This window comes from Lissotriton vulgaris, chromosome 7 (assembly GCF_964263255.1).
Source record: "Lissotriton vulgaris chromosome 7, aLisVul1.2, whole genome shotgun sequence".
Classification (NCBI taxonomy): domain Eukaryota; kingdom Metazoa; phylum Chordata; class Amphibia; order Caudata; family Salamandridae; genus Lissotriton; species Lissotriton vulgaris.
The window spans coordinates 175,100,614-175,126,702 of record NC_141695.1 but is presented as its reverse complement, the minus strand read 5'-3'; positions in this window follow the sequence as shown (position 1 = coordinate 175,126,702).

The following is a 26,089-nucleotide window of genomic DNA, read 5'->3' as shown; positions in this document are numbered from 1 at the left end:
AGTGAGGAGGCAAACTTACATCAAGGTCAAAGAGAGATTCTCGTCAAGGCCTTGTGGTTGCTAAGTGCTTACCTTGAAGTGAGATGGGAGATTGGTAACATTACAAAGCCATTACGCATCTGCCAAGGCCGCCATAACAGTGTGTGCACAAAATAACTGGTATTTTACATTGTATTCCTCCAATCCTGTCTGGTGCCACGTGGAGCCAGGAATGGGTACTGCCCCTTTGCAAACAAGAGGGGTCCCCGTGACACTGCCTGTCCTTACAAGTGCAGTCGCCACCTCCTTCACTTCCATGCTCCCTACTTCTCAGTTTTTTTCTTACTAGCCGAGGACTTGTCTCTTTTTAATCACATTATTTCTCTATTTTTTTGCTTTTTCTTACTTATTTTTCAAGATAGCATGCATGGGCGATGATTCAACAAAATGTTAGGGGTAGTGGAAGTGACATCACACATCCTTTGACACCCCCTATGACATCACATGAAGTGATGCCAAATCATCTTTGACCCGCTGTCAGTTGGATTCAACTGTCTGGTTCTTAACTGTCTCATTTGTTTATTCTGTCTCTCGTCTGTCTTTCTCACCTGTTGCTGTTTCTTACTCACCCTCCTGACTATCTCTCAACTGTGTTTCACGTATGTCCTTAAAATACATGTCATCCCCACTCTCACCTGACTTTCCCACCAGGTGTCTCTTTATCACGTCTGTTTCACCTGCCTCTCTCCTCTCTTACACGGTCGCCTGTCTCTGTCCCAATATCATCTACATGTCTCTCACCTTTCCTCCTCCTTATCTGTCTCTCTAAACTATATAACTGCTCTGTATCCTATTCAACTTGTCACTTTACCACCAGTCACTCATTTGTCTGCCTTCTTTGTTGCATTACTTTCTCACCTCTTCACCTCCCCTCCTCTCAGCTGTCTTTCTAACCTGTCTCTTTGTTGTGCCTCTCTCTCTCCCTTCTGTCTGAGCTGTCTCGCACTTCTTTGTCTCTATCACCGCCATTCATGAACTCCTCCGCCCTCTGCATCTCCTTCCCTCTGAATCCACTCTTTCTCAGTATCCTCCCACCTCTCGCCCCTGTCTGACACTTGAAGGACTGGGCTAATTTAAGGCCCAGCGGTGCCAGGGAACAACACCTGAAACCTTCGTGGGGATACCTGTTCCGGCGTACAAATTACAGAGACACGGGACACTTCCTTCGGCGTCAAAGATCAGCGTTTATTTACTGCAGGGACACAGAAATCGCTAGAAGTACAACATAGTGTAGATTCAGAGAGTCTGCTTCGAATTGCAAAAGTGGATCGCTCCTTTTATACACATTTTCGCCATTGCACAACATAACGAACAAAAGGTTACAACTCAGTTCCCACAGTAAACTTCAAAAGGATCGCATTCATGTTTTCAGAAGCCCGGAACATAATTACAGTAACATGTCGGTTCCCAACTGTAAAAGTACGCTATCCCACCATTAGGCACATTCCATTCTAGTTGTAAACGACCTAAGAGAAGGGACAGAAACAGGTGCAGGAAAAAGACAGACAACAAATTGAAAAGAGTGTGGGGGCAATATCGGAAGCGTGATCACAGGATCAAAGGATTCAAGCCTAACGTATGCAAGGCTGAAACAATAGACCGGCACGGCAAGATGAGCCTCGAGCGGGGCCATCTGCTTCTGCCGTGTCATTCCCCTAGTCATAAAGGCACACTCAAAGGAATATGCATCTTCCGCAAGAGCTTGGGAATCCGAGGGTCATCAAGCGGACATTGTCCGTTCGCCGGCTACGTGAGGGCAAGAAACAAAATGGATGCCATATCTAAAATGGAACCCGAAGGTTCAGATGAAAAACCCGTAAATAAGACGAACTCTTCCAAGTAGTGTAGCGAAAACACGTACATCTACTAATCTCGTCATTTACGGTTCGTAGATACCAAACTCATCCATCTATGAACAAGCCCAAAACGTCGTTCCGATTCTTACCGAACCTCAGACGCTCCTTTTGCCCTCATGTAGGCAAGCACTAGTCGATATCAGAGTCAATATCGATATTCATCAGATCGTTTAGATGTTGCTGGAACATTATTCTATCCATCAATGTCTCTCTGGTAACAGATGGCCTTCTTATACACGTTGTAGCACAAAGGCTACATAAGGTAGGACCACACTGTACACAAAGACAACACGTGAACAGAAACGTCACAACAACCCCTACAATCATCAGAATCTTCCAACCCCAAGTCGACATCAGACCCCAAAACCATCCTAGAAGCGTCCAATCACCTTCGTCCACGTGTATGGACTCGGAGATTTTATGCAACTTCGAGATGGCTTGATAAACAGTTGGAGCATTATCAGGTATGAAAATACAGCAGCTCGAATGGATCACCTTGCACACACCACCTCTATCTGCGAGTACAACATCTAGAACCATACGGTTCTGTAACGTCATCAGTCTATCCGCTTGAAGCTCTGCTGTCAGGTTACCAAGAGCACTTGCAGTTATATTAGCAGTTGATTCTACCACACGAGTCAACTGTCTCAGGTTCCTACTATTGACCATAGGTCCCCAAAACGGTAGGAAACCCTTAAAGAAGTCTCCTGCTTCTTGACCGGCAGTGTCCTCTTTGCTAATAATGCCTCTCACAACTCTTGTCTTGTGATAGTCTGAGGCAACTGTGAAAGTCGGTGGCAAGAGATTCGCGATATAACAGGTGCCCGAGAAGTCACGGGGCAACCACGTATAAGCACGATCATAGCACACAAAATAGGTACCCTTGGCAGTCAGAAATACAGGGAAAGAGAGCATCGGTAAAACGTATGTCTCAGTACAAGCACTCTTCCCAAGCTGAGCTCTCGGATTTCGACCAAGACCTTGTAGACAAAAATGACCTAGGTGGGGTACGATCCAGATTGGAGACGAGCTCTTAAGCTGTCTATCACCTACTGAAATACTGTACTCAGCCTCACTCAGATCCTTGTAAGCTCGCACCTCTTCCTCTGGAATAAGCGATGCATCAAAAATATCTCTATCCAGATCAGCAATCGCTATCGCCAAAGACTTGTGGTACGGGCCAGAAACAGGGTCTGTAGAACGTGGCTCTCGACGGGGATAGGAATCTAGTGCACTACGGAACATAGTTTGGAACGCCGAGCTGAACCCTGGGAGCTGTAGGGAAGAACTAAATACGGAATACCCTTATCCATGGTATGTGGCATTAACCCACACACCCAACAGTTGGTAGTGTTCATCACCAACTGATGTCGATGCAAAAGTTGGACAAAGGAATTGTTCATGAATTCCGCACGTCTGACCTGTTCATGTTGGGGCAGAGGATGAAAAGAATGTGGAGAGACAGTGGGAACAAGAACAGAATTCAGAGGAGTAGATGAAGTGGAAGGCAACAGTGACTGAATCCCAAAATACACTCCACCCACCAATAACATAGACACAGTTAGGAACAACATGAAAATCTGAAACAGAAAACACTTTGTTTGAAAAATCTTACGCAACTTAGATCTTTGAGCCGGCATCATCTCTCTTTCTGACAGCTTAGAGAACTCCATCCTCTAAAGACCGTCCGTAACGTTCTTGACGCACCTGATTCTGAGTAGCAATTGTCAATTCCCAGGAGTTCCCAGAAACCGACAAAAGTAACCGACCTAGTGTCAGAAACCTGCCAAACAGAAGAAGGTACCCGTACGGCCCTACGGCCAACCCAGATGGTAGGTCTAATCAATGAAGCATTCAATTTCATATAAGTCTCCTAGCTGCACAGAAAAGGAACACACGTGATATGTCAAACAAAATGAAAAGAACTCAAGATCAGGAAAAATGCAAATATTTACAATGTTCATAGCAACAGAAGGGGGTAATGTAAGTTCAAAAATAAAAGGGAATTTTTTTATTTGTCCTTAATCACGCGATCGAAGGAAATATCGACATTTTCCAGGTCAAGTTTGTTCTTCAAACAATGATTCAGGTGGCAAAACAGAGTTTGATTGTTCAGGTGACTGTTCAGAACTTGAATTCTCCAATGCTGAGGACAAAGGTACAGTTCCAGATGATTCAACAGACGTATCTGGCTGAGCTGGATCGATCTCTACAGGTTGAGCATCACTAAATGGCACATACTCTGGGATGACATCTGTTTCAGTCGCGGCAATCCCTTTCCGTATCCAATTATTTGCTGGCAATGGAAGCGGTACTTTCTTCGTGTGGGTGGCGTGCACCCAATGCTTCCTGCCGTCCACCCGAACTGCAGTCCTCGTTGCCAACAAGACTTGGTAGGGTCCCACGAACCTTGGCTCAAGATTTCGTTTTCTCCCAAAATTGCGGACCAGCACCCATTCTCCAGGTTGGAGCCGATGTCCAGGTCCTTCTGTTTGTGCCGGTAGAGCTTCAAAAACCTGTTGATGAATCAAACTCAATTTAGCAGTCAGATCGTAAAGATAGTCAATCAACATTGGATATTCAATTCTGCTAAATTCCTTAGGCCTTGGAACTCCCCAAATGTTCGCAGGACGGCCGAACACAATCTCATATGGGCTAAGCCCTACTCGAGAGTGCACAGTCGCCCTGGTCGACAGGAGAGCTAGAGGCAATGCATCAGGCCATGATAACCCAGTCGTTGCTTGGATTTTGGCAAGTTTCAGTTTCAGAGTACCATTGTACCCTTCCACCAAACCCGCCGATTGAGGATGGTTAGCAGTATGAAATTTTTGGCGAATACCCAAACCCGCATACACACTCTTCATCACACTTCCCACAAACTCACTACCATTATCCGAACATACGATCCGTGGCATTCCGTATCTTGGGAAATATTCTTTGAGTAGAACTTTTGCTGTGGACAGGGCAGTATTATCCTTAAGAGGGTATGCCTCAATCCATCTGGAGAATGCACAAACCACAACCAATACATATTTCAAATTATTGCATCTCTCCATATGGATGAAGTCCAATTGGATAACTTCAAAGGGGCATGTAGGAGGAGCAAAATGACCAGGTGGAGTGGAAGTGCCCTTGCCAGGATTATGCATCAAACATACCATACAGTTATTGACCACTCTCTCAGCACACTTAGCAATACCATCATTCTTCCATACAGGAGACAACAATTTACATATACCTTTCGCGCTAATATGTGACATGCCATGGGCCATAGTAACAACGGCAAGCACATACGCATCCGGTAACATCCATCTCTGATACTCTGAGTCAAGTCAAGTCAAGTCATAAAATTTGTATAGCGCACTACATACCCAGAGGGTTTCAAGGCGCTTAGGAAGGGGAGGAGGATTATTTGTCAAATATCCACGTTTTAAGCTACTTTCTGAACGCTAGGTGGTTCTGGGTGAAGCGAAGGTAAGCGGGGAGTGAGTTCCATGTTTTAGCAGCCAGGTATGAAAAGGATCTGCCTCCCATGGTGGTCTTGTTGATGCGAGGTACAGTGGCGAGGGCTTGGCTGGAAGAACGTAGTTGGCGGGAGGGGGTGTAGAAGGACAGTCGAGAGTTGAGGCAATCTGGTCCGATGTCGTAGAGTGATTTGTGTGCGTGGGTAAGCAGTCGGAAAGTGATTCTCTTATTGACGGGTAGCCAGTGGAGGTCTTTAAGGTGACCAGAGATGTGTTCGTTGCGTGGGATGTCTAATATGAGCCTGGCTGAGGCGTTTTGGATTCGTTGGAGTTTCTTCTGGAGTTTAGCGGTGGTACCTGCGTAGAGGGTGTTTCCGTAGTCCAGTCGGCTCGTGACCAGAGCGTGGGTGACTGTTTTCCTTGTTTCGGAGGGGATCCAGCGAAATGTTTTTCTGAGCATGCGAAGAATGTTGAAGCAGGAAGAGGATACGGCGCTGACTTGTCTGTTCATTGAGAGTGAAGAATCCAGGATGACTCCAAGGTTCCGTGCGTGGTCTGTCGGGATGGGTGCTTTACCGAGGGCTTCCGGCCACCAGGAGTCGTCCCAAGCGGAGGGGGATGTACCTAAGATGAGGACTTCTGTTTTGTCTGAGTTCAGTTTCAGGCGGCTTTGTTTCATCCATTCGGCAACTTCTTTCATTCCTTCGTGTAGGTTAGTTTTGGCGGTGCTGGGGTCATTGGTGAGGGAAAGGATCAGTTGAGTGTCGTCCGCGTAAGAGATGATGTTGAGGTTGTGTTGGCGTGCGATGGCCGCGAGGGGGCTCATGTATACGTTGAAGAGGGTGGGACTGAGTGAGGATCCTTGAGGTACGCCGCAGATGACTTCAGAGGCCTCGGACTTGAATGGAGGAAGGCGGACTCTCTGGGTTCTTCCGGTGAGGAACGAGGTGATCCATTCAAGTGCTTTTCCTTGAATTCCGATGTTATTGAGGCGTTGTAGAAGGGTGCTGTGGCAGACTGTATCGAATGCTGCAGAGAGGTCGAGGAGGATGAGGGCGACTGTGTCTCCATTGTCCAGTAGAGTTCGAATGTCGTCTGTTGCTGCGATGAGGGCGGTCTCAGTGCTGTGTTTTGCTCGAAAGCCAGATTGTGAGGGGTCGAGGGATTTGTTGGCTTCGAGGAAGGCGGCGAGCTGGTTGTTGACGGCTTTCTCGATGACTTTGGCCGGGAATGGAAGAAGCGAGATGGGGCGGTAATTTTTGAGTTCGGTGGGGTCCGCTGTTGGTTTTTTCAGAAGGGCGGTGAGTTCAGCGTGTTTCCAGTCTTCTGGGAAGGTAGCGGAGTTGAAGGAGAAGTTGATGACGTCTCGGAGGTGCGGTGCTATGACGGAGTCTGCTTTGTTGAAGATGTGGTGAGGGCATGGGTCTGTGGGGGATCCTGAGTGGATGGAATTCATCAGGCGGATGGTGTCCTCAGTGGAGATTGGGTTCCAGGCGTTAAGGGTGTTCACGGGGGGAAGATGGTCAGCAGATGGTAGGGTGGGTTGGTTTCCGGGTTGGTTGTCAAAGCTGTTGTGGATGTCTGCAATCTTGTTGTGGAAAAAAGAGGCTAGGGAGTCGCAGAGGGTTTGAGAGGGGGTGATGTCGTTGGAGTTGGCCGAGGGATTGGAAAATTCCTTGACGATGTTGAAAAGTTCCTTGCTGTTGTGGGCGTTGTTGTCAAGTCGATCCTTGAATGCTGTTTTCTTGGCTTTTCGGATCAGTTGGTGGTGAGTGCGGGTGGCGCTTTTGAAGGCGTCCTTGGTGCTGGTGGTTGGGTCTTTTTTCCAGGCCTTTTCAAGGGAGTGGCAGATTTTCTTGGATTTCTTGAGATCATCGTTGAACCATGAGGCTTTCTTGCTGCCAGGTTTGCTTTGACGTTTTTTCAGTGGAGCTGAATCCAACATCCATTCATGTCTAACTTCCCCGTGCTTTCTTTCCACTTAGCCTTTTCAGTTTCGGTGGCCTCATTCTGAATCGCTTTCACACTCTCAATTGTGTCCTCACACATACCAGATCCCGTTAGCCATCTCACTGAACTCGTAACATACATTCGATTTGTCAGATTCTTGGCTGTTTCCTTAGCAATCTCATCTGCAAACGCGTTACCACGACCAACATCATCTGTAACCTTTCGATGTGCGCTGCATTTAATGATTGCCACTTGCTTAGGCAATGTAAGTGCATCTAGAAGATCGTTCACGAGCTGTCCGTGTTGAATCTTCGTGCCATGAGATGTCATGAATCCTCTCTCTCTCCACAATCGACCAAAACTATGCGCTACGCCAAACGCATACTGACTGTCAGTAAACACATTCACTCGCTTTCCTTTAGACAAAACACACGCTCTCGTTAAAGCAATCAACTCTGCCGCTTGCGCCGAATTCTGACTCAATCTCGCAGTTTCCACAACCGTACTCAATGTCACTACAGCATACGCAGTCGTCACATCACCATTCGGCAACTTGAAGCATGAACCATCAACATACAAAGTACCATCGGGATCTACCAATGGAGTGTTTCTCAGGTCAATACGACCCTTCGTCTCTTCTTCAGTTCTTAAGTAACAGTCATGTGGTGCTACATCACCTGATTCCATATGAATCGGCAACAATGTCGCTGGATTCAACACATTACAACGTTTTATCTGTATATGACTTGCCAAAAGTGTCAACTCATAGCCGGACAACCTTGCACTCGTCAAGTGTTGAGTCTTCGTTCGATTCAAGAGAGTGTCAACTGAATGCGGAACCATCACTGTAAGCATATTATCCATGACCAGACCTGCGGACTGTCGAATGGACACCGCAGCTGCCGCTGTCGCTCTTAGACAACTCTGCAATGCTCTACCTACGGGGTCTAAAGTCGAAGAAAAAGATGCGCATGGACGCTGTTTGCCGCCAAATTGTTGCGTCAAAACACTTAACGCACAACCGTCTCTCTCGTGAACGTATAGTGTAAACGGCTTACTGTAATCAGGAGTACCTAACACAGGAGCCGAACACAACGCATCACGCAATTCAGAAAAACTCTTCTGACAATCCTCAGTCCATGGCAAAGGAGTCGGAACATCCTTGCACGTGAGAGCTAACAATGGCTTCGCTAACAATGAAAAGTTTGGAATCCATTGCCTGCAGTATGACGTGATACCTAGAAAGGCACGTACGTCTCTTTGAGTTGTTGGCACAGTCATTCGAGCGATCGCTGCAATTCTTTCTGGGGTCAACCTTCTTCCCTCCTTTGACAATAAGTGACCTAAATAGGTTACTTCTTGACAGCAATACTGCAGCTTAGAAGGTGACACCTTGTGATGTAAGTCACATAAATGCTTTAACAACGATACCGTAGCAGTTTTACAAATTTGCTCAGTGTCGGCAGCCACTAACAGATCATCGACATACTGGATCAAGGCCGCACCAGCAGGTAACACAAATGCATCAAGTTGACTCTTAAGGGCTTGACTGTAGATCGATGGACTCTCACAGTAGCCCTGTGGTGCGCGTTTATACCTAAAACTGCGACCACCTAATGAGAAGCCGAATAGATCTCTGCTTTCCTCAGCAATCGGAATACTAAAGAAGGCATTCTTTAGATCTATCACCGAAAACCAGGAGGCAGAGGCTGGAATCAGGGTCAACAAAGCCGTAATGTCAGGAACCACTGGAAACTGTGGAATCACGATTTTATTCACTTCTCTCAAATCAATCACAAAACGGTATACAGGAGGCTTGGATGGGTCAGTTCGTTTCAAAATAGGTAACACCGGACTATTACACACATTTCCCCGAGTTTCTTCAATAACATCCTTTTCGATCAAATCATAAATGATCGCTAATAGCGCTCGCTCGCCATCAAGAGAGATACGATACTGGGGGATACGCGGTAATCTCACATGTGATTTCAATTGGACTACATAAGGTGGTATGTCCAGTAGGCCCACATCATTGGGACCTGTTGCCCATAAAGACTCAGGAAGGGAACTCAATTCCGGTGGGAGCTTATCAGTTGACAAGTACATAGGAGAGATTACTCTCTGACCTAATGTAAGCTCCACTCCCGTAGGAGAGCAATACAAAGTCGCATATAACCGCTTTAACAAATCCAGACCCAAGAGATTCTCACCACAACCAGTAGTTAAAATCAAAGGAGCCTCCAGCTCACGTGTCCCGATCGTAAGGGACAAAGGGCTAGAAACTGGATTGCTAACCGGGGCGCCAGAGAATCCAACAGAAACGTTCGTTAAGCCAGACAAAGGTGCGCCAGGGAGTTTCGAGTGCATGATGGAACTTTTTGCTGCACCAGTGTCCAACAGAAAAGGCTCAACTACGCCCAATGTGGCAACTGCGACGTAAGGCCCTCTCTGATCAACCGGAACTGATACCACTCCCTCTCTTTGTCTATGGCTGTCCTAATAATCATTGTCTGCACCAATCTCATGCTCAACATAATAGTCATCCACATGATACTGTGCAGATCTACCAGACGATGTATTTCGCTGATCAAAACAATTGTTCGTGTCCGATGGAGGAGCAGAACGCTCCTTTTGATTTTGAGAGGTGCCACGACCTCTACCCCGAGAGGCTTGCTGATGACCACCACGATTTCCTCGAACCGAGACACCATTCGTTCGGTCACGTAAAACAGGGCAATGAAATTTATAATGGCCCTCACCCTTACAATATGCACACTGATTATTCCCAATCATAGATCTGGATGCAGAGTATTCAGAGCGCGACTGCATCCTAGAAGACTGTGCCTGTGGCCGATACTGCACATGCTGCTGTTGCGAATCATTCGGATTCGAGCGCAGAGGATACGCTTGTTGCAACAAGACCTTAGTTTTTAGCTCCTTCATTTTCTTTTCTGCACGATCATTCTCCTCTTTTACCCTATTCTCATAATATTGAGCCGTTGCTAATATTTGAGCTGTTGTCGAAACAGCCCAAGCACTTTCAGAATTTTTCAATTTATTGCATAGTTCAGGCAACAAATTGAACACAAACTTATCGACAAACAATCGCTGACCTCCCTCAGTGCTCATGTTCTGACCACTATGATCGATAAATGCCTCCTCAAACCTAGTAAAGAAATCGAAGACACTCTTGTCTTTCTTTTGTTTGCAAGCAGACAATTTATCCCAGTTCACCCTCATCGCTGGCATGAGTGTTTTCATGAGCGTAATGATTCTTTGGGGCAGATCCGTAATTAACTGTTCAGGCTTGGCCCCACCAACTTGCTGTCCATCGGCCGCTACAATTGCAGCCCAATCACCACCTAACTCAGCTGCATGATTCTCGTTACGAATCTTCGCCCAGATTGGTTGCGGTACGACATTACCAAACAGCATGTCGATATCAGCAAGGTTCATAATAGAAGCATCCACAAATTGAGATAACTCCTTGTAATAACCTGCCGGATTCTTCCGTGGGTCAGGCAAGGATTGCTTCACCTGCAAGACATCTGATCGCTTCCACGGGAGGTGTATCCAAACTCTCTGGAAGTGTGGCAAAATTGGAGGAACGACAGCAGCCTCACCTGGCCTCCACACTGGGGGGACCTCTCGCATGGGGTACTGACCAGATTTCGTTTTCGGATCATCGGAGTCGTCGTCAAACGACACTCGTGAAGGCACTGTAGACCTAAAAGCTAACAATCGCTCTAATGCACGCCGTACATCACCACCTACAATCATACCGTTCGAAAACTGACTCTGAAGTTCAGTCATATCGGGCGGTACGATATCTAGCTCATCATTATCCCACTCTTCTCTTAATGATTTGCACATCTCTTCGAACACGAATCTCTGTGTGAGCTCATTAAACTGAGAGAACGTATCGTAAACTATGCGTGAAGTGTACTTAGCAGGGTGTCTAATCCACCTACGCGCCATAGCTACTAACGTCTCACTCTCCCTTACACCAGGCATTTGACTTCGTCTCTGAGAGATTTCAGAGACATCAGATTCAAATAACGATCCGAAAAGTGGAGAATAGAGAGTAGCAACAGAATTAGGTATACGTTTACGAACAGAAGGAGAAGAGGAGAGAAGAACAGGAGCAACAATATTAGGACTAAACGTAGGAGCAGTGGGAGTAGCCAAGATAACAGGAGTAGTGGTAACAATAGACTGAGAAGGTACGGGCAGAGGAGCAGTAGGAAGAAGAGGTGGTAAAGGAGCAGGGCCCACTTGAGGAACAAGGGGATTTGGAGGAACAGGACCAACTACAGGCTGACCAGCAGCCGCCGGAACTACAGGCGTAAGAACAGGAGGAACTATAGGGGCTATAGTACCCTGTACATAAGGGGTGGTGACTTTAGTAAATAAGATAATAAAGGATCCTCTTTCTCTTCTTCTCCCTTCTTTTCAGAACTCAACGGTAAAACCGGATAACATTTATCCACCGCCATGCTGTGCTGTCTGATAGAAACTTCCTTTTCCTTCTCTGCCTTGTCTCGCTGATGCTGTTCTGCACCTTGCATTATCGAAATGATACCCTCTCTCTTATTTTTCTTAGTCAGCTTGATTTCTTTCTGTCTGGCCTCTTTGCGCCATAACCAAAAGGAATCAAACATTGCTGGCCTAGCTTTCTTTTTAAACAATTTTGCTTCAAGATTATCTAGAATCTCAGTTTCAAAGCTACCATGGGGTGGCCAACTAAGGACACCATCGTTTCTCGTATAACGGATCCAAAATTCATTATATACAATGGGGCCCACTCTACGTCGACTATAGAGCTCATAAATCGGAGTTCCAACCGGAGGTATCGGACACGAGTCCTCCAACCGGGAATCCGTGCTGCAACATTTAAGAAAACCAAACAAAATACTACGGCCAGGCATCATGCACACTAACCGAGTTTCAAACTTCAAGGGTTATCGAATTACGATATCCTCGCAAAAATACGAGACCCTCGGTTTTTGGCAATTGCAATTGTCAAAGAAAAACCCAACAACTAAGAATCAAAAATATGCAATGGAACCATGCAATCAACCAAGTTTCAACAACAACAACCAAGTTTCAAAGTACAAAGCAAATGTCAAGCAAATGCAAAGTTTTCAAATTTGAAACAAATGTTCCTAAAAAGGAACCAAAGAGCTAACTGGGAGCGACCCACAAATACTTAACTGAAAGAACAATGGCGTCACCAGGAAGGCCCGTCTATCGTCTCGCCGTACAAAGGACTACGCCAGGCGCCAAAACAGGTCGACAGTCGGGGCATCAGTCCGTTGCAGCCGTCTGGAAGCGGGAATCTTCGCGGGAAAAATCTTCGGACCACTTATTTCGACAACAGGATCGATGAAGCGGGGTGCACCTTCCCTCAGAGATTTCACACGAAGTTCCTCACGATCGTCAGGCTTTGGACCGGTACCGCATGATGTCGCCCCACTATGGGCGCCAACTGAAGGACTGGGCTAATTTAAGGCCCAGCGGTGCCAGGGAACAACACCTGAAACCTTCGTGGGGATACCTGTTCCGGCGTACAAATTACAGAGACACGGGACACTTCCTTCGGCGTCAAAGATCAGCGTTTATTTACTGCAGGGACACAGAAATCGCTAGAAGTACAACATAGTGTAGGTTCAGAGAGTCTGCTTCGAATTGAAAAAGTGGATCGCTCCTTTTATACACATTTTCGCCATTGCACAACATAACGAACAAAAGGTTACAACTCAGTTCCCACAGTAAACTTCAAAAGGATCGCATTCATGTTTTCAGAAGCCCGGAACATAATTACAGTAACATGTCGGTTCCCAACTGTAAAAGTACGCTATGCCACCATTAGGCACATTCCATTCTAGTTGTAAACGACCTAAGAGAAGGTACAGAAACAGGTGCAGGAAAAAGACAGACAACAAATTGAAAAGAGTGTGGGGGCAATATCGGAAGCGTGATCACAGGATCAAAGGATTCAAGCCTAACGTATGCAAGGCTGAAACAATAGACCGGCACGGCAAGATGAGCCTCGAGCGGGGTCATCTGCTTCTGCTGTGTCATTCCCCTAGTCATAAAGGCACACTCAAAGGAATATGCATCTTCCGCAAGAGCTTGGGAATCCCAGGGTCATCAAGCGGACATTGTCCGTTCGCCGGCTACGTGAGGGCAAGAAACAAAATGGATGCCATATCTAAAATGGAACCCGAAGGTTCAGATGAAAAACCCGTAAATAAGACGAACTCTTCCAAGTAGTGTAGCGAAAACACGTACATCTACTAATCTCGTCATTTACGGTTCGTAGATACCAAACTCATCCATCTATGAACAAGCCCAAAACGTCGTTCCGATTCTTACCGAACCTCACACTCTTTCTCAGCTCCGTCTTTATTACTTGTCTTAGCAGTCCATCGCGGAGCTTCATCCTTCTGACAAGCATCCCCTACCTCATTCTGCCTCTCAGTTGTCTGTCACCAGCTGTCTCTTTATCCCTTTTCTCACACCTGCCTTTCGCTCTTTTTCTGTCGATTTCTCATCTGTTACTAGGTATATCATGTTTTTGATTCTGTCATCCGCTCTCTGGACTTCCCTCTATCTGACTCTTGGTTGTCTATTTGTCACCTGTCTATGTGTCAACAACCTACTGGTCTCACCTGCCTCCCTTTCTTCATATTATTTTATATCTCTCATACACCTGTTAACTCTCTCTGATGTCTCTGTAATCCCTCTCGTGCTCTCTTTCTCCCTCTCTCACACAGATATGCCGCCTGTCTTTGTCTCTCAATCTTCCACCCTTCTCTTTGTAGGGTGTTCTTCCTGCTCTTCCTTTCCATCTTTATAGTTCTTCTTATAGTGTTTCCCCTCTACTTCTCTGTTGCTCCTATTTTCTTTCCTGGATTCGTGCAATAACCACACTCCACGCTGTTGTATTAGCGTTAAAGGCCATTTATTAGGACAGGGTTGCTAACATACTATTAAACTTTATTAACATTAGCAATGTCTCGAACTTCTGAATCTGATCATAAAACCTGACAGTTCCATTCTACCCGCTTTCAATTCCCAAATGAGTCCATATCCTTTTCCTCATTCTTCCCCCTTTCACTCACTGACCTCGTACCATATATCTAGTCACTCCCTCACTTGCACTACAAACATCCTCCATTCATCCTTCCCTTGCTTGTTGCATTCTGCGCACCGCTTTCAGTCACCTGTGCTCCCTTCTCCACTACCCCGAGGGGTGGATATGCCCGCATGTAACTTACCACCCCTAAAATACCATCCTAGAGGAATGGACATGACGAGGGCAACAAGATTAAATACAAAACAGCCTTAAAAAACTATCACCAGTTATGTAGAGCAGCCAACTCTGCGAATAATATGGATCAAATCACGGCAGCGAATAACTGCAAAAACTCTGTTTAGAGTGCTGAAAGAATTTTCTGCAAACGCAATGCGAGGAATTTGCAGGTTTCTTCAATAAAAGGTGGCAGATATTCAGCTGGCGCTAAAGGCATAAGGGAAGAATAGCCCTCTGTCAAATAATATGGCAGGGAAGCCGTTCGTGAAGGACCTATTGTGCCTATGCCCCACAGGAGGAGGTAACAAATTAAGAGCATGCAACAAGTTGGACCAGGATGGGTTTTTGTCATTACTGATGTCAATTAGATCTGGCTCACCTACAGATCCTATTCTGGTATTAGACTTAGCATCTTTTGGTTTTGCTTCCCCTTACTTTTTACCTCTACCTCTTGTATTTTTGATGTTGTGCTGGATTTCGTTTTCGCTGGCTTAGATGGTTTGAGCACTTTGCCTCTGCTGATCAGTGTCAAAGTGCAAGTGCTCACTGTATACATTATTGTAACAATTGGTTCTGCCTGATTGGCATATTTGATTTACTGGTAAGTCCCTAGTAAAGTGCACTAAGTGTGTCAGGGCCTGTTAATTAAATGCTACTACTAGGCCTGCAACACTGATTGTGCCACCCACCTAAGTAGCCCTGCAAATGTAACGCAGACCTGCCACTGCAGTCTGCATGCAGTGTTGGACTGCCTTGTCAACCTGACAAGTGTACCCATTTACCAGGACCTAACCTTCCCTTTTCTTACATTTTAGACACCCCTCAGGTCAGCCCAAGGTACCCCCACGGGCAGGGCACAGTGTATGTTAAAACTAGGACATGTGCTATTGTGTGTGACGTCATGATAGTGAAATACACTGTATTTCGTTTTTCACTATTGAAGGGCTCTCTTTCCCATAGGATAACATGGGAAATGCTTTGTAACATCTTTTTTTTAATTTTATTTTTTTATTTTTTATTTTTTGTGTCCTCATTTGCCTTTTCTTCAATCAGGAGCATACCAACCACCTTGCACGGCTTGTAGACGTGATTTGATATATTGGTAGTAGAGATGTCCCATAAGAAGAAATTGGAGATGTTTTACTCAATCTAGGTGTCTTTCAACCTGTAGGACCTTTAACACGACTTGCCTGACCCTGGTCCAGGAGTATAAAAGGCATAATCATTGGACCCGGGGAAAAAAAAAAAAATAACCCGGGTTTATCCCCAGTTAATTAATAGGTTCCAAAAAGCCATGTGCCTCTTACTAGTTGTTCTTTTAAGGTCCATTTTAGATGTTTCATATAAGGAGGAAAGCCACCGAGAGTGTAATGGAGGTGTTTTCTCTACCCAATTTATACAGATTTGTCTTCTCACCAGCAAGATTGCATAGAAGAGAAAGGACCTTGCCAATCCTTTGATGTTGTCTTCCAATCCAAAAATTACGAGAGAAAGAGTTATTTCTAGAGTATTTAAGATAGAGTTTAGAGTTTCCTTCACATTGATCCAAAAATTCTAGATGTCTGGACATTCAAAAAACATGTGTATGTCACAGGCCCCTGGCCAGTTGCATTTATTGCATTTTTTGTTTGGTAAGAATTTAGATAGCTTTAGTGGGGTTATGTATGCACGATGTAAAGAGAATAGATGGTTCCGTCTTAGCCATGAAGGCTTTACTGTTTTGTATAGTAAAGAAAAAGAATTTTGCCATCTCTCCTCACATGAGGTACCAATTGCCGTTTTCCATAGATTGTCTGGGAGTTGAAATTCCCCGTCAATTTCCTCTAGCAACTGCCAGTACCAGGTTGTTACTTCCTTTCCCCCCATAGCTCTTTCCACCAAGTTTTGTTCTGTTGAGCTCATTTTCCCTAGGTTCGCATCAGTACGAATCTGAGATCTCACCCAACTATTTAGTTGAATATATTTAAATCTTGACAGTCCTACACCAACCAATTCGTATAACTCGTCCCAGGTTATAAGGCTGCCTTCTTTGAGTAGTTGACCCCATCTTATAATACCTGATTGTTCAATTATGGTGGAAAGACTATCCCACAGACAAAGTGGCAATCCTGGTGAATCCCAAATGGGGGCGTAGTTAGAATAGTATGAGAGACCCAGTTTCTTTCTGATGTTATACCATATTTCTGCCCATGATTGTACTATTTTTAATTTGATGTTTTTGAAGTATTTCTGACATCCAAATTTAAACATAAAACTATCCGATGTTAGATTAGCCCCGATTAGCATAGCCTTATACATGGAGTCAGTTGCAAGATTGGATGGCATCTTTAAAAGCATTCTTGTGTGTGATAGTTGGAATGCCCATGAATAGTACAGTAGATCTGGCAGTGCTAGGCCTCCTTTCTCTCTCCTTCTCCTTAGCTTTTTCCACGCAATTCTTGTAGTTTTGTAGTTCCATATGAAGGAATTTATTTCTTTTTGTGAAATTTCAATCATTTTTGAGTCAAAGGCAGTAGGGATAGAATTAAACATAAAGGTGAATTTTGGGAGGATACACATTTTAACCAGGTTCACCCTACCAATGGTAGAGAGTGGAAGATGTGACCAAGATTTTAAAAGTTTTTTGGTCTCAGTGTGTATCTTTTCCAAATTAATATGCCCAATTCTCGCCACATCTTGAGTTATTCTAATTCCCAAGTAACGCATCGATGTGGATATTTTTGCCCCCCAGCTGGATATTGGGTATGTTCCAAACCATTATCTCACTTTTGCTGGAATTGATGTCGTATCCCGATATTCTTCCAAATTCTTCTGCCCGGTGGATCTCTACTGGATATGCTCTAACTGGGTCTGATGTAAAAATCATGATATCATCAGCGTACATTGCTACCCGCCTTTCCCACTCTCCAAATCTAAAAGATGGAATGTTAGTCTCGTCCCTTAAAAGCTGAGCGAGTGGTTCAATATAAAGATTAAATAGGAGAGGGGAAAGCGGGCAGCCCTGTCTTGTGCCTCTAGTTATTTCAAATGGTTCGGTTAAGGATCCGTTAACCAGTAACCTGGCAGAAGCAGTACTGTATAGCTGTTTAATTATCTTGCGAAAGTTCTCCCCGAAATTGAATTTAATCAAGACAGCGTTAAGGTATAGCCAGTTAACCCTGTCAAATGCTTTAGTAGCATCTAGGGGTAATGTGGCTAATGGTAGCGAGAAAGCCGTAGCAATATCTATAGCTCCCACAGCTTCATGTGTAAGCTCCGCTAGTTGTCTGCCCTTGATAAAACGTTTTTGGTCAGGATGAACGATTTTCCCAATGACATTAGCCAGTCTTGTAGCTATTATAGTTGTGAAGAATTTGTAGTCATTGTTTAGTAATGATATTGGTCTGTATGACCCACAGTCCAGTGTTGATTTCCCTGGTTTCGGGATAAGCACGATTGTTGCTTCTCCCCAGGTTTTTGGGGGCTGCTTCCCTTGTATCAATATGCCATTGAAAAGTGACATAAGCACTGGGGCTACTACATCTTCAAGAGTTCTATAAATTTCTCCCGGCAGTCCATCTGGACCGGCCGCCTTTCCTTTTTTTGAGTGGCGAATTGCTTTCTTTTCAGTTCAAAAACAAGTTTATTGAAGAAGAGCATGGTAATAATACAAATCAGGGACAATACTAATAAGGGAGCAATGGTGGAGAAATAATAAGAAGGGAGTAGGGGAGAGGGGAAATAAAATCTTACAATGATGAAGTAATAAAAAGGAGAGCAATGCAATTCAACACAATCAATACAACATACAAAATATAAAAGTGAATCATATTTGGGAAAGCACAAAAAATAAAGGGCATAATAAACAAGTAATGTAATAGAATGCAAATACGGCTATGCAGTAAAATAGAATGGTTAAATAGAAAGTAATGTGAAGGGTATCAAGGAGGTTTAGGTACTTCCTGCTGCGCAGGTCGAGGGCGAAAAGAACGGAGTGCACATTTATCTAAATAGAATGTAATCGGAAGCCATAAGTCAGCACGTTTAGTTGCCATCTGTGGAGGAAAAACAAAAGCAGTATCGAGTCTGTGGTTGTGAACTACATTACACCACCAAGCTTTAAAAGTAATACTGGATGTAGACTTCCAATTGATCGTGATCTGTTGAAAGGCAACCGCTAATAATAAATCAACAATTCGAACATTAAGGTCATTACAGTCCCAACAAGGAGACAGGCTACCCAGGAAAACATGAGCATTTGAGAACGGAATAGTAGTGGAAAAAATGACATTAATTTGTGCCCAAACTTGTAACCAGAAGGCATGAACATTCTTGCAAAGGAACAACATGTGAAACAAGGTAGCATGTGGGGAAGCACATGACCAACAAGTATCGGGTGTGTTAGGGAAACGTTGGTGAAGGGTGTAAGGAGTGTGTAATAGACGGTTATAAATGAAGAATAGGGATTGCGTTAAGGAAGCAGCCCTGGAGGATTTACGAATCTTTAACCAAATCCTATCCCAAAGGGGAGTCGGCCAGGAGAGGGAAAGATCAGTCTCCCACTGCTCCTCAACTTTGCTCTTAAGTCTGGGAATAGTGTGTACATGAAGCTGTTTATAAAGAAGAGAAGCTTTTGGAAGGGTGAGTAAAGTGGAATGAAGGTGAGCGATAGGGTCTGGAGTAGGTGTAGGAGGAGGAGTGGCAGAAAGTGTAACATACACGTCCATGACTGACGCCTTAAGGAGAAGATACTGGGGAAGACAGGAGAGGGGTAGTTGAAAGGTGAGACGAAGAGTGGAAAAGGGTAAGAAAGTGGATTGTGAAAACAATTGGGAAACCCAGAGCAGTCCATGGGATCTCCAAGACTTCCATAGGATGGGTTTACCTCGGATCAGAAGGTATTTATTATGCCATATAGTAGAGGAGAGGAAGTCAGCAATACAAGTAGGGGCCGGAGGGTGAGAGGAAAGGAGGAGTTTGAGGGTGAACTTATGAATAGGGGTAAGAAGTGAGGCAGGCTTGCGGGAAAAGGAGATGCATTCAGCAAAAGAGAAAGGTGAGAGAAAGAGGCGCTCTACCTTTGTCCATAAAGGGCATGGAGAATCAGGGTCTTGTAACCAGAAGGAAGACTGACGTAGCAAAAAGGCCTTGTGATAAGCGGAGAAATTTGGAAAGTTGACCCCACCTTCGGAGGTAGGACGACTAAGTCTAGCTAAAGACATTCTAGGTTTGCTTTTATGCCAAAGAAAGGAAGATAAAACTGAATTTATTTTTTTGATGAATTTAGCTGGAATGGGAACGGGAATATTGGATAAGGTGTAAAGAATAATAGGGGAGATCATCATCTTGATTGTATCAAGGCGACCCCACCAGGACAAGTAAAGGGGATGCCACCTAGCCGTGAGATCAGATATTTTCTGGATGCACTTGGTTAAACAAAGGGAGACAGTTTCACGAATTGAGGGGGTAATATGTAAACCTAGGTATTTAATATTGGAAGGACTCCAGGTGAAGTTTGAGGCAGTGAAATCATTTTTAAAAGTAAACTTTGTTAAAGGTAAAATTTCGCATTTATCGTTATTAAGTTTATAACCAGAGACTGAGGAATAATGTTGCACTTCCGCTAAAAAAGCAGGGATGGAAACAGTAGGATTCGAAATAAATAATAAAATGTCATCTGCGTAAGCAGCTAGTTTTACGGAGAGCTCTGTAGTACTAAAACCAGTAATATTAGGGTTTTGACGGAGTTTGGATAAAAAAGGTTCGAGGGCCAGGTTGAAAAGGAAGGGTGAGAGGGGACAACCTTGACGGACACCTCTACCGAGATCAAAATAAGGAGAAATTTGGCCATTAGCGAAAACTGCAGCCCGGGGATGAGAGTATAACAGTGAGACTAGGGAGATAAATTTAGGACCGAATCCAAACCAATTAAGTGTGTGAAAAAGGTACGACCATTCGACCCTGTCGAATGCCTTTTCAGCATCTAAGGCTATGGCTGCAAGGGGAGATTGGAGATGGGAAGATTTTGTTAAGATGTTGAATAGGAGCCTTGTGTTATCTGTAATGTAACGGCCTTTAACAAAGCCTGATTGTTCATCTCCAAGCAGTTCAGGGAGTAAACGGTCTAATCTCATTGCCAATAATTTAGCGAAAATTTTGTAATCTATATTAACTAGTGAAATAGGTCTGTAATTTTTACAATATTGGACATCTTTTCCAGGTTTGGGAATTAGACAAATATGGGCGTCTGAAAAAGTACCGGAAGAAGTGCCTAACTCAGTAAAAGAGGATATAAGGGAGTGAAGTTTTGGAATAAGAAGCTTCGAAAAGTGAAGATAAAACTCAACAGTGAACCCGTCAGGGCCAGGGGCTTTGTTTAGTTTCAAACGATGAAGAGCAGCAAACAATTCTGGCTGTGAGGCATCAGATTCTAAGGAGGAAAGGTCAAGAGGGAAGGAAGGGGGGGTCTGAATGGTAGAGAAAAAGTGAGTAAGAGACTGAGGAGAAGAGGGTGTATCTGAAGTGTATAAGGACTCATAAAAATGTGAGAAGGTAGCAAGAATGTCAGCATCTTTATGTTGTAAATGGGCATTATCATCATAAATTGATTCAATATTGACTTTATTTTGTTTGATCTTTAAGTAATTAGCAAGAATCTTCCCGGCCTTGTTCCTACCACCATAAAACTTGGCACTAGATTTAAGCAAGTACAGAGAAGCATCTTCAGTTGACTGTTCATTAAATTTAAGTTTGGCAGCAACCAGAGATGTCAGACTATCTGAGGAATGAGAAGTGAAGTAGGCGTGTTCCAATCTTTTAATGTCATGAAGAAGGGTTTTGGTAAATTGGCGTGCAGATTTACGTTTTTTAGCAACAAAAGTAATAGTGAAATCACGAGCAGATGCTTTAAAGGTATCCCAAAGGGTATGTTTCGAAATGGGTGGGATATCATTAAAGAGGAAAAACTCATCAAAAAAGGCAGAAAAAGAAGCAGAAAAGTTGGGATCCAAAAGAAGGGCATTGTTGAAACGCCATCGTTTAGGACCATCAGTTTTGGGTAAAACTTCGAGACTGACCAGTACAGGGGCATGGTCAGAAAGTAAAATCGGGCCGATTTCTGCTGCCTGGAGAGTTTGAGTAAGTGCGTGGGAGACAAAAATGTAATCAAGCCGTGATTGGGACCAATGGTGAGGGGAGTAAAAAGTGAATTCTTGTAAAGTTGGGTTACATAAACGCCAGGAGTCCACAAGCTTATGTTGCGAAATAGCTTGGGTAAACAATTTGTGCGATTTCGTGGGAATATAAGTGGCATCAGACTTCCTGTCCAGAAAAGGATCAAAAGGGTGATTACAGTCTCCCGCAAGGATGAAGTTATCGTCCATGAATTGGGTGATGCGGGGAGAAAGATCAGCCCAAAAAAGGGGTTCACCAGCCGTGGGACCATAACCATTAAGGAGAGAGATTGGAACACCTCTAAGTGATAGTCTGACATGAATCCATCTGCCATTAGTATCAGATTCTTGAGATATAACCGTTAGAGGAAGTGACCTACGACATAAAATGGCAACACCATTACGTTTCCCATCACCCTGTGAGAAAAAGACGTCACCCACCCAACCTCTCTTGAGTTTGTCAGATTCTAGGTCCGAAAGGTGAGTTTCTTGAAGAAACGCAATGTCAACATTTAATTTAGCTAAGTGAGATAAAATGCGCTGACGCTTAATTGGGGAGTTAATACCCTTAACATTCCATGTAACCAAATTTAGAGACATAGTATGTACATGAAAGCCATAAATTTCTTGATCAACGATTCAAGGAAATAATGAGGAATAGAAGAAAAGAAGGTAGAAATAAATGAAAGAACGAGGAAAAAGAGATGAAAAAAGAAGAAAGGAAGCTGTGGAAGATGGGATAAATATACATGAAGAGAAAGATTATAAAGAGGAGAGAGATCAAAGAGTAACGAGTAATGAGTAAGAAGCAGAGAAGGAGTACAGAAGAATGAAGACAGGATTAAGAAATAAAGAGGAAAGAAAGGAAGAAAAGATGTAATATAACCTGAGAAGAAAGAAATCATCATCGTAAAGCAAAACAAGAAGTCACTGATAAAGGAAGGGGAAGTAAAGAGGAACAAAAAACAAGGAAGGTACAAAAAACATGAAAATAACATACCTACTAAGGGGAGGTACGAGAAGAGGTTGAGGGGGGAAGGAGCCAGGTGGGAGAGGCAACACAACTGAGGACAGCCGGGCAAGGAACCAGGGAGATGACATCATACGATGAGGAGTTCCTGCGGGAACAAAGACGGGGTAAAACTGAGACAATAATACAAAGAGCAGTAGCAAAAAGTGAAGAGAAGAGAATGAAACTAAATAAAATGCATTACAATATTAAAAAGGAATAGAATAAACAAGCAATCAGAAAATTTCAAAAAGGGAAAAAACACATTAACTGAACGTATGAGGAGAACAAGAACTTCGCCAACATAACCAGATAATCAGCCAAAGACATGAGGCGAACAACAACATATCAGTAAGAGAACTGGAACCTGAAAACAGGCGTGTGGTGCAAAGAGTCAACCAGGAGAACAAGAACTTCGCTAACATAACCAGACAGTCAGCCAAAAACATGAAGCGAACAACAACGCATCAACATGAAAACTGGAATCTTGAGACAGACTCGTAGTGCAAAAGTCAGCCAGGAGAGAAGGACGAAGGACCAGAGGTATCCTTGGTAGAAGTACGATGCGCATTAATGAAACTCTGCAGTCTCACAGGATCCTCATAGGTGGTGGTCTTGTTATTGTAAGTGACCTTAAACAGACATGGATGATACAGGCCATAGCGGGCGCCCATGGCACGGAGGGCCTCTCTCATGCTGAGGAAAGCTTTCCTACGGTTAGCAGTTGCTTTAGCGTAGTCCTGGGCGAAGAACAATGGAGAGTCCAGCCAAGACAATTTGGGAAGAGCCTTGGCAGCTGCTAGAACTTTCAGGAGGTCAGTGTATTCCAGGAAATAAAGGATGACACCTCGTGGCCTTTGTGACATGGAGAGGGATGTAGGCAAACGGCCTAGACGATGCGCCCGTTGAATGTTGAGAGAGGTATCCTGTGGTAAATGGAGCAGTTTGGGAAGGAAGGACTTGAAAAAGGCAAGCGGATCGGACCCTTCAAGATTTTCCGCCAGGCCGTAAATGCGAAGATTATTACTCCTGCCTCTATTTTCCAACTCCTCCACCTGCTTCTGAAGAGCCCCTACCTGTGAAGACAAGTGTGTGACTTTAGTTTGAGATTCTTGAAAAGATGCAACAGATTGCTCCACCGTAGAAACTCTTGTTTCAATTTGAGACCAATTGTCCGTTAAAACTTGGAGTTTGGTATTAGTTTCCTCCATGAAAGGGCGTAAAGTTCCAATTTCTTCAAGGAAAGGACGAAAAGAACGAATTTCCTCTAATAATAGTTCCATGGAAACAGGTGACGGTGATTTAGGTGGAGACGGAGGATGCTTTTTGAGTCGTTTGGCCGTTACTTTTCCTGAAGAAGTAGGAGACGGCGTTTCCAGGAGTGCCTCCGAGTCAGAAGGTGGAAGGGAGTCTTCCATTTGGGACAAAGCTGAAAAAACTTTAGAGTTCTTGACAAAAGCCACCTTTGTAGGTGGTTTAGATGAAAAGCGAGACATGTGTTGGTGTTTTCCCATGCAAGGAGCCTGGGACGAAGAGTGACAAACACTGGATGATAGCAAGCAGAAGCACTAGTCACAACCTTAATGAAGAAGGTGCGCTGCTGAAGAAAACAAAGAAAGAGCTCATATAAAGATAACCCACTCAGGCATATTGAGAAAAGTCAATGAGGATATACGTGCACACATAGAGCGCGCAGTGCATGAATGTGGGAGCGTGCGTCCAGTTATGTCACAGAAGAAAATGAAATTCTGCTTTAAAGTTCATGAGAGGCTGAAATACAAATAGAGCTCATCAGAAATGGAGAGAGAGTCAAAACCGCAAAGCTTGTAAATATGACACATTCCCAGTGCGGCACCGAAATTAGAAATTAGAAGAAGGCAGGAAGGATACATCTGCAGCATTGAAGGACATCCCATGTAAACATAAGGACTGATGGGAACAATAATCAAACTGCTGTCCCTTGAGGGAAAATGAAAGCTTGACAGACATTCCGCTTTCCAGGCTGAAGGACTCCGTAGCGCGCAAGATGGCGGTCACTCTGTGTGAGGAGAATCTTTACTGCCGTCGGACGGCGCAGAGCAGGCGAGACATGCAGCGCGGTCTTGAAGAGGGAGTCAGAGGCGGACTGCAGGCATATTGAGGAGAGCGCTCACACTGGGTAAAATCACATTCGCCCTCACCAGGGGACTGCTCCGTGACTGGAGCCGCGAAATGGCGGCCACTAATACCGGAGCGTCCCTGAAGGCGAACTCGCAAATACCTCAGCCTCCGACGTCGGAAAAAGGTCCACGAAGGTGCCACTACATGGCGGAGGTATTCCGACGGGGATTCAGGACCAAAGGACAGGAACTGTGAATGGAGAAAGGGAGTTCTCCCGGTGTCCAGCCGGAGCCTCACTCAGGCGCTGCCATTGCCCACGGCGCCAAGCCACGCCCCTCCGGTGAATTGCTTTCTTGACCTCGTCTTCAGTGATCTCAGCCTCCAAAAAGTTGCTCTGGCTTATTGATAGAGCCAGGAGGTTTATGGCTTCTAGCCAACTATCCCTTGCTTGCTGATCGTTAGGGAGATTTTCTTTATAAATCTCCTCAAAAAAAGCGAGGAAGGCTCTTCCTATCTCTGAGCTAGTGGATCTTGTTTCTGCTTCTCCTGGTATCTTAATTTCTCTGATGTAATTGAGATTTTTTTCAGCTCTTATTTTCCACGCTAATACCTTCCCTGCAGCTTCTCCGAATTCAAATTGAGAGGATTTACTTGCTTCCCATCTTTTATTTATTCTTTCCTGTAAAGTAATTTCTAATTGAGATTTCAGTTCAGCCATTTTTTCATGATCATCAGAAGTTGTTAGAGACGGATCGATCTTAGGCTCCAAAAGTTTCATTTCCTGTTCTAGGTGTTTTATTTTTTGAATATACATTTTCCGCCTATAGGAGGCTCTGTTAGTAATCTGCCCGTTAGAAAGGCTTTAAAGGTTTCCCAAACAGCTGTTGGACCTGCAGAATCTTTATTTATATCAAAGAAGACTAAGGATTCAATTGAGAGAAAATTAACTTCTTCATCCTCTAACAGCAATGTCCGATCAAAAGACTAAGACGGGTGGTTAGCCAGTTTACTAGATTTTAAAGCAAATTTTATTGCAGAATGATCTGAGAGGTGTGATGGTATATAGTCGATCGACTCTACTATGTCGTTTAGACAATAACTAAAAAAACATAATCGATTCTAGATTTATGTTTGAATCGGCTGTTTCTCAAAGACACGCCGGGTTTGTTGCCGGCGCGTTCTCTCCATAAATCTGCCAGACC